This window comes from Balaenoptera ricei, chromosome 14 (assembly GCF_028023285.1).
Source record: "Balaenoptera ricei isolate mBalRic1 chromosome 14, mBalRic1.hap2, whole genome shotgun sequence".
NCBI classification, from domain to species: Eukaryota; Metazoa; Chordata; class Mammalia; order Artiodactyla; family Balaenopteridae; genus Balaenoptera; species Balaenoptera ricei.
Window position 1 is genome coordinate 74,021,677 of NC_082652.1, and position 15,574 is coordinate 74,037,250.

Sequence of the window (15,574 nt, forward strand, 5' to 3'; positions counted from 1 at the left end):
TCAGCTCTAACATCCTAAGACAATTGCTCTGAACTTTGCAGACTGCAGCCTTTTCTCTTGAAACCTAGGAATTACTCTTCATATATTTCACTGGAATAAAAAGTTTGATGTAAATAGGGTACACAGTGAAGACTTTTGCTATCAAAACAGTTCAAAAATCTTCTTAGGTTTGTGAGCTTCAAACCTTGTCTCCCTTTATACCTTAGTAAAAATTCTATTAGTGGGATTCTGTTTGAACGGACACAGAAGAGATTCAACCCAATGTCCAGGAGGATATTCTTCCAACACTCAGCACTATAAACAAATGAATCTGTTGCCTATTTTATCTAAAATGTATGCTAGTAGCCTCTTCAATAATTGTGTCTCAATTTTTAGAACAATATTGAATTGAGCTTTAGGCAGAATATGCCACTGTTAACCTGTTATACTGTGTTTGCATGCTTGTAATAAAATCAGTTGACAAATGAGGATTATTGACAGCTCATATTGGACATTTATTGACCTTGAACTGAGGGCTAATCTGTTCAAGCTTTACATAGATCCTATTTGTTGATGCTTTTACAAAGCCTGAACCTCAGTGAGCAAGAATGATTTCTTAACAGATATTTCAAATAATGTCAAATAAAATTCTGTCACCTATAATCCTTGTGCATTTTCTTTAAATTGTCTCTCTCTTTCTAAACTTGTATTTTTTTTAATACTCTGCACAATTAGCACTTTAAAATTTTTTAGCACTTGGGGTTGTGTTCTTTACAACCTCAAAGCATAAGCTTGAGCAACCTGAGAGGTAGACTCTGTCTAGGAAGATAGTTTGCTGAGATTAAAAACCACTGGTTTAGGAATTAAGAAGCCTGGCTCTGCCAAACAGCTCCATGACTGTGAACAAGTTATTTAATCTTTCTGATCGTTCATTTCCTCATCTGTAAAATGACCCAGTCATTTTAGTCTCTATGATCCTTTCCAATTCAGAATATTTGAATATAAACTGTTTTTAAATACCGTGGCATTTCTCATAAAGCCCTTTCACGTACATGTCATTTCATCCTCAAAAGAATCATTAAATTCGATAAGGCTGGTCTTTGCAGAACAGATAGAGAAGTTGGGTAACATTTTAACTGTGGTAACGAAGATTGTGGGAAATTAGGTGATTGGCAAAGATTACCTATCTGATAAATGGCAGAACTGGAACAAGAACTCTGGTCTTTCGACTCCAGCAAATGCCTGTGTAGGCCACAAAAAGATGCAAGAGAAAGCATGACTGTTTGTTTGGAATCGTTAATTGTGTGCATGAATTTCTTCTCCTGGTGATATGCCCTTGAGCTACTACTTAAACCACACTAAACTCAAAGTAAGTAACAGAAATAAAAGTAACAAAATGACCAGTGCTTTACTGTGATATGAATATGGGGTAATTACGAGGGATTGAAAGATAACAGCTGAGCTCTGGGTGGGTAAGTTTGAGGCTGCAATGTGGAGCAACGTTATGATTCAGTATGGCCACTCCTTACCAGAAATGTAGAGATAAGGTACAGGTGGTAGGGGAGCAAAGTCATGAGGAAACACAAGGAACTGGGAAATTCTCACAACTTAGCTAGGTAAAGTAGAAGAACACATAGACTAAAAATATTTGAAAAACAATGGCACACGAAAATCACAAGTATGTATCATGTTGGAATGAACTAAGACTAGGAAAGGATGTAAACTTGATGGTTAGATTGCAATAAAAAAATGTTTGTGACTGCAAAATCATATGCCAAAATGTGATAGGATTTAGGAAATGCACACTGAAAAACTAAGGGGTAAAGGGAATGATGTATGGACCCTACTCCCAAATAGTTCAGAAAAAAAATGTATGGGTGTAGATCGAACCAGAAAACTTTCTGCTTTCTGTTGCTCTCTGACACAATTATTCCTGTGGGTGGAATAAAACTCCACCCAGTTCCATAAGGATACGGGAGATAGGCAAAGGTTATAGACGGAAGGTATTAGCGATGTTTACGTCCTGGTACGTGGCCCCATTCTTGAGAGGGATATGCTAAACTCCTGTCTTGCTCAAGGTTTCCCTGAAGATCAACTGAGCTAATGAAGGAGAAAGTACTTGATAATGACAATGGAATAATAAAAATGAAAGCGTTCCTGAACTGTGGCAATATAACTATAATGTATACACAGTTGTTACTATTAAGCTAAAAGAAAGCCAAGGTTAGCATTGGAAAAAAAATCATCAGATTGGTAGACTTGTTTTTTTATTACTATAAACGCATAATAGACAATTTAGTTGCCCTAATCCTGATAGACACAAATCCACTGCTCTTTTCTTTTCCCAATGACTCATGAAGCATATTAGTTTGCCAGGGTTGCTGTAACAAAGCATCACAAACTGGGTGGCTTACACAATAGAAATGTAATGTCTCACAGTTCTTAAAGTTGGAAGCCCAAAATCAAAGTGTCAGCAGGGTTAGTTCCTTCTGTGAGGGAAGGATATGTTCTAGGCCTTTCTCCTTGACTTGTGGATGCCTGTTTTCGCCTATGTCTCTTCACCTAGTATTTTTCTACAAGTGTCTGTGCCCAAATTCCCTCTTCTTATAAGGACACCAGTCATATTGGACTAAGGTCCACTCTAGTGACCTCATTTTAACTTGATCACTTCTGTAAAGACCTACTCTCCAAATAAGGCCACATCTGAGGTACTGGGGGTTTGGACTTCAACATATGAAATTTGGGGCAAAAGAATTCAACCCATAGCATGAAGAATGGTTTCTTTTGTGAATGTAGGTCCTTTTCTTAAAGACCGAATTCTTTGATGATCCTGTGCATTCAGTGAGAGATGGTTCTCCCTTCTTTACTTTCTTAGTTTCAAGGCATGTCTCATTTCCACTGCTGAATCTGTCTCATTGAAATGGGGAAGAAGAGATAGGCTTGCCCTCCACAATAGTGCAAAGGATTGGCAGTGAATTCAAAGACCTACCAGGTGGTATTCCAGGCATAGCCAATGGGGTGTTCCAGTCTTTCAGTATACAGATCTTTCCCCAAGAATTTAGTAATAATAGGTGAGAACCCACCTTACTACTTTCTGCAAGAATGTACAAAAAAATATTTTTATAATGAACACATCAGTGACAGAACACTTACAAATACCAGATATCAATACATTCTGTCGGAGAGCACACTTTTTAAGACACATGAGGCATTGAAAAAGCCTTTTTTGTGTGTGTGGCCAGAATATCTATAAATCTGAGAATTATCCTATTCATTTATTTTTAACCATTAAACTAATTTTTTTTTGCTGTTTTAATAAAAGCATTTCATCTCGAATATTCATTGCAGCAGCCAGCCTTTTCCCTTGTTCCCTGAGTGCACCCCCAAAGTTTAAAATATAGTCCTCATTTTCATTTGTCATGTACTAACACGTGCTCTACACCTTAACTGCAGGCAATTACTGAAAATGTCCTTGATACAGTAAGACAAGTTGTACCTAATTCTCCTCTTCTGACTCTGCAGAGTTCAAAGATAAACTCTGGAAGTAAAAGGGGAAAAAAAAGGAAACCCCCAATCCTTTTTATGAAACCTTCCCTCAATTTTTATTCAAACAGTGACCAGTTGACTTCTCCTGCTACCAACAATTGCTAAATAGTGGTGAAAGCTGTGTAAGAAACTATCAGTGAAGCACACGTAAGAAGCTCTGAAATAATCCCTAGAAAAGACTGGAAAATGTGCTGTAGGCTTCGTGTGCAGCAGTGTGTGAGAGTAGAGGCCTGAAACTGAAATCCTCAGTTACCTTTTGCAGTAGCCCGATGTCCAGCCCATGCACTTGTTTATTTTTGAATGCCTTTCCACTGTGTAAGAGCTGAAAGTGTACCTGATGGGCTTAAACCAACAGTAAGCAATGGTGGTGACAATCACTGAACCCCAGCTGAGTTGAATTATTCGTACAACGAATATAATGAGAAGGAAAGAATCTAGCATTTCCTGAACCCTTACTAGGTGACGAGGTCAGGGCTTGGCCAACTTTAATGTGTGTATGAATCACCCAGGGCATCTTCTTAACAAACATATTCAGATTCAGCAGGTCTGGGGCAGGGCCTGAGATTCTGCATTTTTAACAAATTCTCGGTGACTACTAGCTTCTGGTCCCCAGACCACAGTTTGTGTAGCAAAAGCCTAGATCCTTCATATTTAATACAATAAATTTGAGAGATAGATATTATTATTTTTTAAAAAGCAGACGTTGAAGGAGAGATTTAAAAATTCATAAGTGAGAAAAACTGTAATTTGACGTATAGCAAAGTTCCTATTCTTTCCAGTACTCTAATAGCATCCAGTAAGAGCAACAAATGTTTTATTTTATTTTTTAAAGTTTGTGTCTCAAGTATGCCTGGTCACCTGTAACATTTGTCTAAATTTCCGATCCTCAGGCCCCACCCCAATCTATTAAATTGAAGTTGCTAGATGGCGTGCCTAGGAAACGGTATTTTAAGCTGGTACCTAGCTGATTCTTGTGATCAGGAAAGTTTAGGAAACAATGATTACCTAGGTGATACTGTAGTTTTGGAACTGAAGTGAGGAACTTTGGTGTTCTAGCTTTATTCGAGAGTTTGAGCAGAACATTATCTGCTCAGAACCTTTAATGCATTTCAACTTCACTGAGAAGGGCTGCTGGGGCACCGGAATGAAACTTGTCAGTTTCATGACGTAAGGGATAGGTTTAAACCTGTATCTTATAACAGGGTGCTAAAGTATAGTATCTAATTATGCCACTCTTAATTGTAAGGTGAAAACAACAACAGCCACAAAGTTTTCTTTCCCTCTTTATCAGGTAAATGATCTTCGCTACCAATCCAGTTACAATCGGTATTCTAGAAGAGAAGCTCATCGGAATAATTTTTACCATGTCCAAACTACATAATTAACTTTTTTAGTAGAAACTCTCAATGCGATTAAAGTAAGGTTGGTTATTTATCTCTGCTTTGAAAAGTTTACTTTGCACCAAGGAGATTACCCATAAATTTTTCACTATAGTTCTGAACAGGAAATGAAGGGCCAAAGTAGACTTTTTAAAGTAAACATTGAGTTACTTCTTTTAGATCACTGATATTTTTTTCTGGCTTTTAAAAAACACGCTTAATGTACTGCAATACTGTATGTGCTTAAAAGGCACTTTAGGATCTTGGTATAGTTAAGTTAATGTACTTAACAAATATAATTTATTAGCTTGATACATTCTGTTATTAATGGAACCTAATAACTTAATAACAGGAAGACCTTGAATTTTCTTATATATTTCTATATTTTTAAGAAAGTCTAATTATATATGACCAATTTTCAAATGAAATATCACATTTCCTTTTAAAATTAACAGGATATTTCAAATATGTCAAAAGACTTGTATACTGAAATCTCACTATGACACAATTCACTAAGGGTGGAATTTGCTGCAGGGAAGTTCAACCCATATAAATATTAGTCATTTGGAGACGCTCAACTTGAACTTCAAACCTAGATTGGGCCAGTTAAGTAGCTTTTCTGAGCCTCCATTTCCTCATCTGTAAAATAGGGACATTTCCTTGCTGAGTTATGTATTAGACTAGCGGTAGATGAATGGGCAAGCATGTGGTAGGTGATTAACGAATGGTAATAATAAAACAGGGCATCATTGCTGAACTGCTGAAAGGACTTCTTTTTACTGATTATCACTTTTATAGTAATCTCAGAGAATGAATTCCATCATCACCGGTTTAGCAAAGTTCTTGCGTATGTACTTCCTCCATTGGATTACAGTGAAGTCACATGATATCTACATTTTACTTATTCAAATTCAACTACATGCACTTAACATGAAAGAGAAAACATGGAAAGAGGGGGAAAATCCCCCAATTTATAATTGTCTAGGCAATTCAACCCAATATTCTGCTCAATGAGCATAAATATTCTGGTGTAAATATAAGATGAGAAATGTGACTCTTTTTCTCCATTGGTCTTGCTTCCATTGGTTCATGCCTCTCAAAGCGTGAACACTTCACTGTCCAAAGTATAACTCTAGGAACTTGACATATACATTTCTGTACAAAATATTCCTAAAGTGCAGGCCAGCAACTGCACTTTATCTGCTGCTAACTGAAGAAAGAATGCTCTCTGTTTCAAAGCTGGAGGGAAAACTGGCTGTATTGGAACTATTGAGAAATACTGTGTCTCTCTTTGCAGTAACAACTTCCTGAGGAGCTTTCCAATGCAATGTTTAAAAATCTCTTATTTTGAAATAATTTTAGACACAGAAGTTACAAAAATAGTTCAGAAAGTTATTGTCTATCCTTCACCCAGTTTCTCTGTGTTAACAACTTTCATCACCGTAGTCTAATTATCAAAAGCAGGAGATAAAAGCCTCATACTACTGAAAATGGACACTGTTGTTCATGGTGTCCATAAATTGTTAATGTGGCTACATTGAGAACACAGGTTTTGCTTCCATCACTGTAATTTTATTGCAGTGGTGACAATGAGAACTGCAACATTTTTTTTTTTTTTTGGCTAGGCTCATGAGTAAAAATTGGCTATAACAAGGCTTTTCAGTACTAGAAAAGATGAAGGAGTAAATAGCAATGTACTTGCTATATTTAACTTCTAGGGTCCTAAAGTAAATTGCTCGAGGAAATTGGATCCCAAAGACTACAGGTGGGGAATTTTGAAGTGTTTCCATATTCCACTGGAGATCAAAGAAGCCCAACTAAAAGAATTGTGGGCTGACTCACATGACAGCTTCTTCTTTGAAAGGGCTATTTTATCTTGAAGATTATGAGCTTGGAGGAACTAAGGTGACTGGCAGTGGAAAGAATCAGAACATGTGAAATTCCTTAAAAACTTATTGACTTAATTTTGTCTATGTTACACATAATTTAAAAAAAAAAAAAAACCTTTACACTTTGTGCGGGAAAAAAAAAAATCAGGAGATAAACGTGTATAAAACTCTTAACCAAACTACAAAGCTTATTCGAACTTTGCCACATTTTCTCCAATGTCACTTTTCTGTCCCAGAATCTGATCCAGGCTCCTACCTTTCATTTATTTGTTCCATTTTCTTAGTCTCCTCCAAACTGTGACGATTCCTCATTTTTCTTACCTTTCATGACTTTCATCTGACTCCAGGAAGATAAAGAAAAGTAAATCAAGTCATTTTTAAGAATGTCTGAAGTAGGTATTGATTTCTTAGCTAAAAAATCTTGTGTAAATCCCAAACCAGGATATTTTCTACAGGGGATTATTTATCAGTTTGTTATTACACAAGTGAATGTACCAGGTGCCATTTACTGGAATGAATATAACTACCTGAGTGACAACAAAAGTAACAAACTGTTCTTGCTTTTGGATAGTGACTATTTTAGAGTCGGAGCCATTTCAGGCACTGGTGGAAGAATCTGTTGATGGGTCTCCATTTCTAACCCCTCAGATGGATTGGAGATTCAGCAATCTTGACTTCAGGTGCTCATTACCCTTGATTTCTCAATAATCTTTCTGGGCTTCCCTGGTGGCACAGTGGTTAAGAATCCACCTGCCATAGCCTAAGAAGCACTTATGCCGAGTGCTCATTTAAATGGAGAAATATACATGTTAAGAAAGAAGCACACACGCAGCTGCTTAATCATTGTGGAGTCACTTATCTGACAATTTTAACCATTTGAAGTTTCAATAAATGCTGGAAAAGAAAAAAAAAGAAAAGAATCCACCTGCCAATGCAGGGGACATGGGTTCGATCCCTGGTCTGGGAAGATCCCACATGCCGCGGAGCAACTAAGCCTGCGAGCCACAACTACCGAGCCCGTGAGTACGCCTAGAGCCCGTGCTCTGCAACAAGAGAAGCCACCGCAATGAAAAGCCCGTGCACCGCAAGGAAGAGCAGCCCCTGCTGGCTGCAGCTAGAGAAAGACCGCGTGCATCAACGAAAACCCAACGCAGCCAAAATTAAATAAAAATAAAATAAATAAATTTATTAAAAAAATAATCTTTCTGGCTTTATTTAAAAGAAAAATGAGATAAAATGTATAGATAAGTAAGAATCATCTCATGCAGAAACTTACTTAGCAGTGATCATTTTAACAGCAGTAATTATCTGTTTGGTGCCAGTATATGCAAAAATATCCTTCAATTATAAACATTAAATGGGCATGAGAGCATCTTTTAGGGAATCTAAAGTATGGTAATAGAAATGGAAAATAATGGTTGAGACCTCAGAGGTTTAAAAATTTTGTAAACAGAATTCAAAGGATAGTAGTCATCGATCTATATATATATTAACTAATAAAAAGATAGATTTTTCATTGCACTTTTGAATATCAGTAGCAACATATAAGATTTTTTTCCTCAACCTTAGTGAGGTATAATTGCAAATAAAAGCTGTATATATTTAGGTTGTAAAACGTGATAATTTAATAAACACACACATTGTAAAATGATTACCACAACCAAGTTAATTAACACATCTATCACCTCACAGAGTTTGTGTATGTGTGTGTGTGTGTGTGTGTGTGTGTGTGTGTGTGTGTGTGATGAGTCTGGAGGACTTTCTGTTTTCAGTTTTTTGTTCTTTTATGTCTAAGATTTGAAAGAATATTGTGGTTTGTTTAGAGTCTGGTTTGTGATTACCTATTTTTTTAAGTAAACTTTTTATTTTAGAATACATTTTTTAAAAATTATTTGTTTATATAACATTTTATTTATTTATTTATTTATGGCTGTGTTGGGTCTTCGTTTCTGTGCGAGGGCTTTCTCTAGTTGCGGCAAGTAGGGCCACTCTTCATCGCGGTGCGCGGGCCTCTCACTATCGCGGCCTCTCTTGTTGCGGAGCACAGGCTCCAGACGCGCAGGCTCAGTAGTTGTGGCTCACGGGCCTAGTCGCTTCGCGGCATGTGGGATCTTCCCAGACCAGGGCTCGAACCCGTGTCCCCTGCATTGGCAGGCAGATTCTCAACCACTGCGCCACCAGGGAAGCCCTAGAAGACATTTTTGTTTACAGAAACATTGCAAAGATAATCAAGAGAGTTCTTATTACATAACCCTTGCCAGTTTCTGCTGTTGTTAACATCTAACACTACCATGGTACTTTGCTTAAAACTAAGAAACAGAACATAGGCACATTTCTTAAACTTGAGATTTTATTTAGATTTCCCCAGTTTTCCCATTAATATCCTCTTTCTGTTCTGGAATTCATTCCAGGGGGCCACATTGCATTTAGTTGTCATGTTTTCTTAGTCTTTGCCAACCGGTGACACTTCCTTTTATCTTGTCTTTAGTGATCTTGACACTTCTGATAGAAACTGGTTAACTGTTCTGTAAAACACCCCTCAGTTTGGGTTTGTCTGAGGTTTCCTTATGATTACATTGAGGTTACACATTTTTTGGCAAGAATTCCACAGAAGTGATGCCATGCCTTTCTGAACGCATCCTATCAGGGATGTATGATCTCCACATGATAGTTTGGTTAAGTAGTGACTGCCAGGTGTCTCCACTGTAAGTTTACTATCCCTCCCTTTCCATCTTCTATTCTTTGGAAGCAAGTCACTGTCTAGCCCACCTGCAAGAGGGAGAAGAATAAGCTCCACCTCCTGGAGGGGGGCTTATCTCCATATATTATTTGGAATTCTTCTACAAGGAGATTTGTCTACACAGGACTTCTAAAATCTAATGTTACTAAATTATCCAACTGATGTTGAAATAATGCTATTCATTTACTGCACACATGTTTTGGGTAGATACCAATAAAGTACAAGGCATGCTAGGCCCCTAACCTAATATATCCTAGTAGGAGAGAGAGGTTAAAAACAAGTAAACAGCAAATGAAAAAATTACACATCGGGATAAGTGTTATAAATGATACTCAGTATTTCGCGAGAGAATGTGGTAATTCTGAGGTAGGTCACCTGAGAGAGTGCCGTTTGGAAAAGTCAGAGGTGTTGACATTTGAATTGAGAACTGGAGAAAGAGAACAAGCCAATTCTACAAAACCTTTCAAATGACAGGATGGCCTGGAGGCAGGAAATTGTCCTATGACGTTTCATTTCACGTGTCAACTTGATTGGGCCACAGGGTGCCTGGGTATTTGGTTAAATACTATTCTGAGTCTGCGATTTACATTCCAATGGGTAGACTGAGTAAAGCAGATGTGGATGAGCCTTATCCAATCTGTTGAAGGCCTGAACAGAAGCAAAAGGCTGAATAAGAGAGAATTTGCTCTCTCTGTCTGACTGTGTTAGAGCTGGGACATTGGTCTTCTCTTGTTTTCAGACGAGGACTTGAACTGGAATTTACACCCTTGGCTCTCCCGGTTCTTGGGCCCTGGGGCTTAGACTGGAACCATATCATCAGTTCTCCTGGGTCTCCAGCTTGCTGACTTCAGACTAACATATGCCCCCAGAACAGAAAGGAGGCTGGGGTGGCCCAAGTACAAGAGAAAAACATAAACTGCTATGAGAAGAAGCAGGGGCAGGAAGGAAGAATGATAAACTGCTATGAAGCCTGCCCCAGTGCCGTCTTGAGGACCATGTGAGAAAGGGGTTTGAATTTTGCTCTGAAGGTTGTGGGAAGCCTTTCAAAGATTCTCAGCAGGAAACTTAAATTACATATTACATTATTTAAAGATCATTCTAGGGCCCACAGACGGTAAAGGGCAGACGCTCTGAGGCCAGCGCTGTAGGCTGAGCTGGAGATGTCTGTGTGTGGCCTGCTCTGTGTCAGCCTGGATACAGAGAATTGAAGGGGTTCCAGAGAAGGTTTGGAGGTAGAACTGACACGTCCCCTGTATCATGGTGCTCTCTCAAGTGGTTTTTATTAATTTTAAAAAGATAAAGATAACATTCTTACAGAATTTTAGGAGGTTAGATTTGTCCTAGGGAAGGGTGGGATCAAATTCCTGAGGGAGAGCACAAAGATATACGTACAAGGATGTTCACTGCAGCAAAAAATCAGAAAGAAGTGTCCATAAATATGGAATTGGTAAAACAGAACATCCGTTAAAAAAGAACACAGTAGATTTTTGTGCATGGAAAAGAAATGATGTTCAAGAGATACTAAGTGAAAAAGCATGGTACAGAAGAGTCTGCATAATACGATCCCACTGATGTGAATTAGAAGTGATTATCACTATGTCTACTCTATATTAAATATTATAAGAAAAAGTCTGATGAAGTGTATCAATATATGTTAACAATGGTTAACTCTGCTGACAGTGGTCACGTCACGGTGCAGTGGAGATTATGAGGGATTTTTACATTATGCCTTATACCTTTCTGTCTTACTAGAATATCTTAAAAAATGGATGAGAAAAAAAAATTTTTTTTTTATTTAGACGTGGAATTTTCCTTCCTTTCCATATAACTTATCTAATTAAAATATTCATCTTGGTAGTTACCACAAAAAAGTAACATAGAAAATTGTATTTACATTTTGGGACCAAAATACAAATGAAGAGCAAGGTAATACCTTGCTCCTTTCCCTCCCACTTCCCGGAAAGAAAGAAAAAGCCCCAAAGAAACTGCTCATTACACCAAGGATCACAAAGGGTTAATTTGTAATTTGGTGATTTGTATGTAGTGTAGCACAGAAAAAAAAAAATTGCACAAGTTTTCACAAATGAGACCGAAGGTTCAACATCATCCTGTGTCTGCTCTGCAGGCATTTCACTAACCCAGGAGAGGCGGTCGTTTAGAAACTCAGTTTTTCCTCTTCCCTCTTCTCACCAAGTCACATCCCTGATGCAGACACTCTTCGAGGGGAAAGGGGAAAAAAATTTTTTTAAACCAGAGACACAAGCAGTACTTTTAGGATTAATAGGAACTTTAATGAAGTCTTTGAATCAACTTTAAGAAATAAGTCCTATAAATATAATTTTCCTTTATAAAGAGTATGGATTATACTCAAACCAGGAAAATGGAGAATATTATTAATTAAGTTGAAATTATTAATATTTCCAAAATGATGTTGAAAACATATTTATTCATTTCCTTCAAGTAACATCAAAAACAAATAAGTGTACAAAGATTTTCCTATGTCATTTATTTAGGCAATGGTTTTTGTGGTTTAGTAACGAAAGAGAAACAGAAGTTTATTTGTGAAATAAAACGAAAGCTTTCTTTTTAAGTTGTGCTTTATGAAAAGACTATTAATGTTTGGTTATCTCTGAGCACCAGATTATGGATTATTATGGATGACTACCATTTTCTTTTTACCTCCTTTCTATATTTTCCAAATTCTCCATAATAATCACAAATCACTTTTGCAATTAAAAAAATTGGTCCATTAAAGTTAGGTGTCTATAAATGTAACAAGTGTATCTGATCAATGTCAATCTGCTTGCACTTTCTATATGGCATCAAGTAGTTCTCTTTTTCTCAATGACGGAAGTTTGCAGACTTTATTTACAAACTGGGACCAAATGACTTTTATCGTGATCCCATTGGTCCCTACCTCTCTCTATCCAAAATGACAAGGCAATATCTATTGAGCACACCCTGACAAGCAACTTTTTAAAGGTCATTACTAAAATGACTATGCAGGCCTTTCATTGAATTCTACAGAACCACAAAGAAAGGTCAAAGCAAAGAGAAGCTGACTGTTAGAAAAACTCCAGCTTCTTACACCTTCTCTTAGCCACAATCACATGGTATGCAGCAAATATTTTTAGGTTACACTGAGAAAGCTTGAAACTGCAGCTTTGGTGTGCAATGTGCAAAAAAAAAAGAGAGAGAGAAGAGGGTTTTTTCATGACAATTGAAAATTTTATGCAAAGGGTGTGAGATCCTTGGATGAGCGTTATTTAGTAAATACTGCACGACATGCACATTGTACAACTGCGTAAAATAATTCTAGTTTGCTTTCAACCACCTGAAGCCTTTCTGTGCTTTCTGGTTTCAGCTTCTAAGCCGTGTAAATCATTTCTGACTCATTAGCCTTTCACCCTGGGGGCAACTCACAAGCTTCATAAAAAGTGTGAATATGCTTCTGAAATCTCTTTTCCAGCCAATGCATTCATTTGCTTTTTAGCCTCAGAATGTAAATCCCCATGATGAAAAGCAATTGAATAATACTTGTCTCCCTCTCTTATATCTTCCCTTCTCTAAAACTGTCCTATTTATAATTAAAAGCACATAACCAAAGACCAATTCTACATTATTAGTTTACAGCTGGGGACCATAAGCTGAGGACGGAGTTGGGAGCAGGATGATATAAACACTACGAGGCCAGAGTTCTTCAAGCTTGGCCCAACTGACACTTTAGACTGATAATTCTTTATTGTAAAGGGCTGTCCTGTGTATTGTAGCATGTTCAACAATATCCCTGGCCTCTACCCAATAGATGCCAGTAATCAGAGCTGCAACTCCCCAGATGTGAACACCAAGAGTGTCTCCAAAATATTGCCAAATATCTTCTAGGGGACAAAATCATGGTCCGCAACTGAGAACCACTGTACTAGATCAAAGACTACAGAAAGACTACAACAGGGCCTCTGTTCTCACCAATACAAATTGTTCCTTTGATCCCACGGCCAACCTCTATTTACCTAGCCACCACCAACATAAAATACAGATACCCATAAACGCCCTCACACTCTTCATCTCAAAGCCCTTGAAGAACACCATCTAAAGTTCTTCTGCTGAATAATATGTGGCCAATTTGTCTAGGAGGAGATAAGCAGATGCTGGTAACTTTCCCAGCCTTCACTGACATGGCCGGTCATGCTTGTCACTTTTTTTTTTTTTTAATTTATTTATTTTTGGCTGTGTTGGGTCTTCGTTGCTGCGGGCGGGCTGTCTCTAGTTGTGGTGAGCAGGGGCTACTCTTAGTTGCAGTGCGTGGCCTTCTCATCCCGGTGGCTCCTCTTGTTGGGGAGCACAGGCTCTAGGCACGCGGGCTTCAGTAGTTGTGGCACACAGGCTCAGTAGTTGTGGCTCGTGGGCTCTAGAGCACAGGCTCAGTAGTTATGGTGCACGGGCTTAGTTGCTCCACGGCATGTGGGAATCTTCCCAGACCAGGGCTTGAACCCGTGTCCCCTGCATTGGCAGGTGGATTCTTAACCACTGCACCACCAGGGAAGTCCTGTTTGTCACTTTTCAGGTATGTAACTTCATAACGTCTTGACTTCTGAAGCTCATGAATGCCCCCAGTTTCTTTATCCATTACCTATACTGCAAACCCATGCTCCTCCATGAATATTGTTTCAACCATAATTTCCTTTAATTAAATGTTTATTCTGCCTTGCAATTGTTCTTCTCATTTGGCACTTAAATACGCAATTATGATGCAGGCTCAAAATATTTATTTCCTGAAATTATCCTAGATTTAGAACCAATTAATTAAAACTGGGGGATGGGATTTATAGATTAAAAGAAAAACACTTTCCCTAATTCATCCCACTACAAAGCAACACATATTAGCTCAAATAAATTTTATTTTTATGCCTCCTAATATATCCAAGTTGTCGTGTTTTTTTTTTTAATGAGGCAGATGATTCAAAATTCTTTTACTGATAATGAATTGATATGAAACTGAATTTCAATTTACTTAGTTGCAACTTCACTTCTCACTTTAAACAACTCTTTCTCAGTGATTGTCAGTACATAAAAAGCCCCTTTGCTTATAAACAACGCAGCTCTAATACATAGCAGGGCCTTGCTTATTCTTACTTGATGCCACGCTTTTGCACATACATGAATAACACTAAAAATATATTTACGCACTTAGTGGAAACAGCCATACAAGAGTAACTGTAGGATTCCCTTTATATGAAATTCTAGAAAATGCAAACTACAATGTCTACCTGAAGATGGCAAGTTGGGTAGGGTTGGAAGAGAGATAATATAAACGGGCCAAGGAAGCACCAAGGAAAATGGGCAGAGGGAGTGGTTTCCTCTATGGAAGAATCATTCTTTTTTTTTTTTTTTAACATCTTTATTGGAGTATAATTGCTTTTAATTGCTGTATAACAAAGTGAATCAGCTATACGTATACTTATATCCCCACATTCCCTCCCTCTTGCGTCTCCCTCCCACCCTCCCTATCCCACCCCTCTAGGTGGTCACAAAGCACTGAGCTCATCTCCCTGTGCTATGCAGCTGCTTCCCACTAGCTATTTTACATTTGGTAGGGTATATATGTCAATGCCACTCTCTCACTTCGTCCCAGCTTACCCTTCCCCCTCCCCGTGTCCTTAAGCCCATTCTCTATGTCTCTGTCTTTATTCCTGTCCTGCCCCTAGGTTCTTCAGAACCTTTTTTTTTTTAGATTCCATATATATGTGTTAGCATACGGTATTTGTTTTTCTCTTTCTGACTTACTTCACTCTGTATGACAGATTCTAGGTCCATCCACCTCACTACAAATAATTTAATTTTGTTTCTTTTTATGGCTGAGTAATATTCCATTGTATGTATGTGCCACATCTTCTTTATCCATTCATCTGTCGATGGACACTTAGGTTGTTTCCATGTCCTGGCTATTGTAAATAGTGCTGCAATGAACATTGTGGTACATGATTCTTTTTGAGTTATGGTTTTCTCAGGGTATATGCCTAGTAGTGGGATTGCTGGGTCAT

The 15,574-nt window shown here is 37.9% G+C and overlaps 1 non-coding gene across 1 annotated transcript; it reads left to right on the plus strand.

The window, feature by feature from the left end:
- Positions 1 to 6,376: 6,376 nt before the first annotated feature.
- LOC132348329 (small nucleolar RNA SNORA1) lies at positions 6,377 to 6,511 on the plus strand. Its single transcript, XR_009497446.1, has one exon. It is a non-coding gene; the product is annotated as a small nucleolar RNA SNORA1 (small nucleolar RNA).
- Positions 6,512 to 15,574: the final 9,063 nt, after the last annotated feature.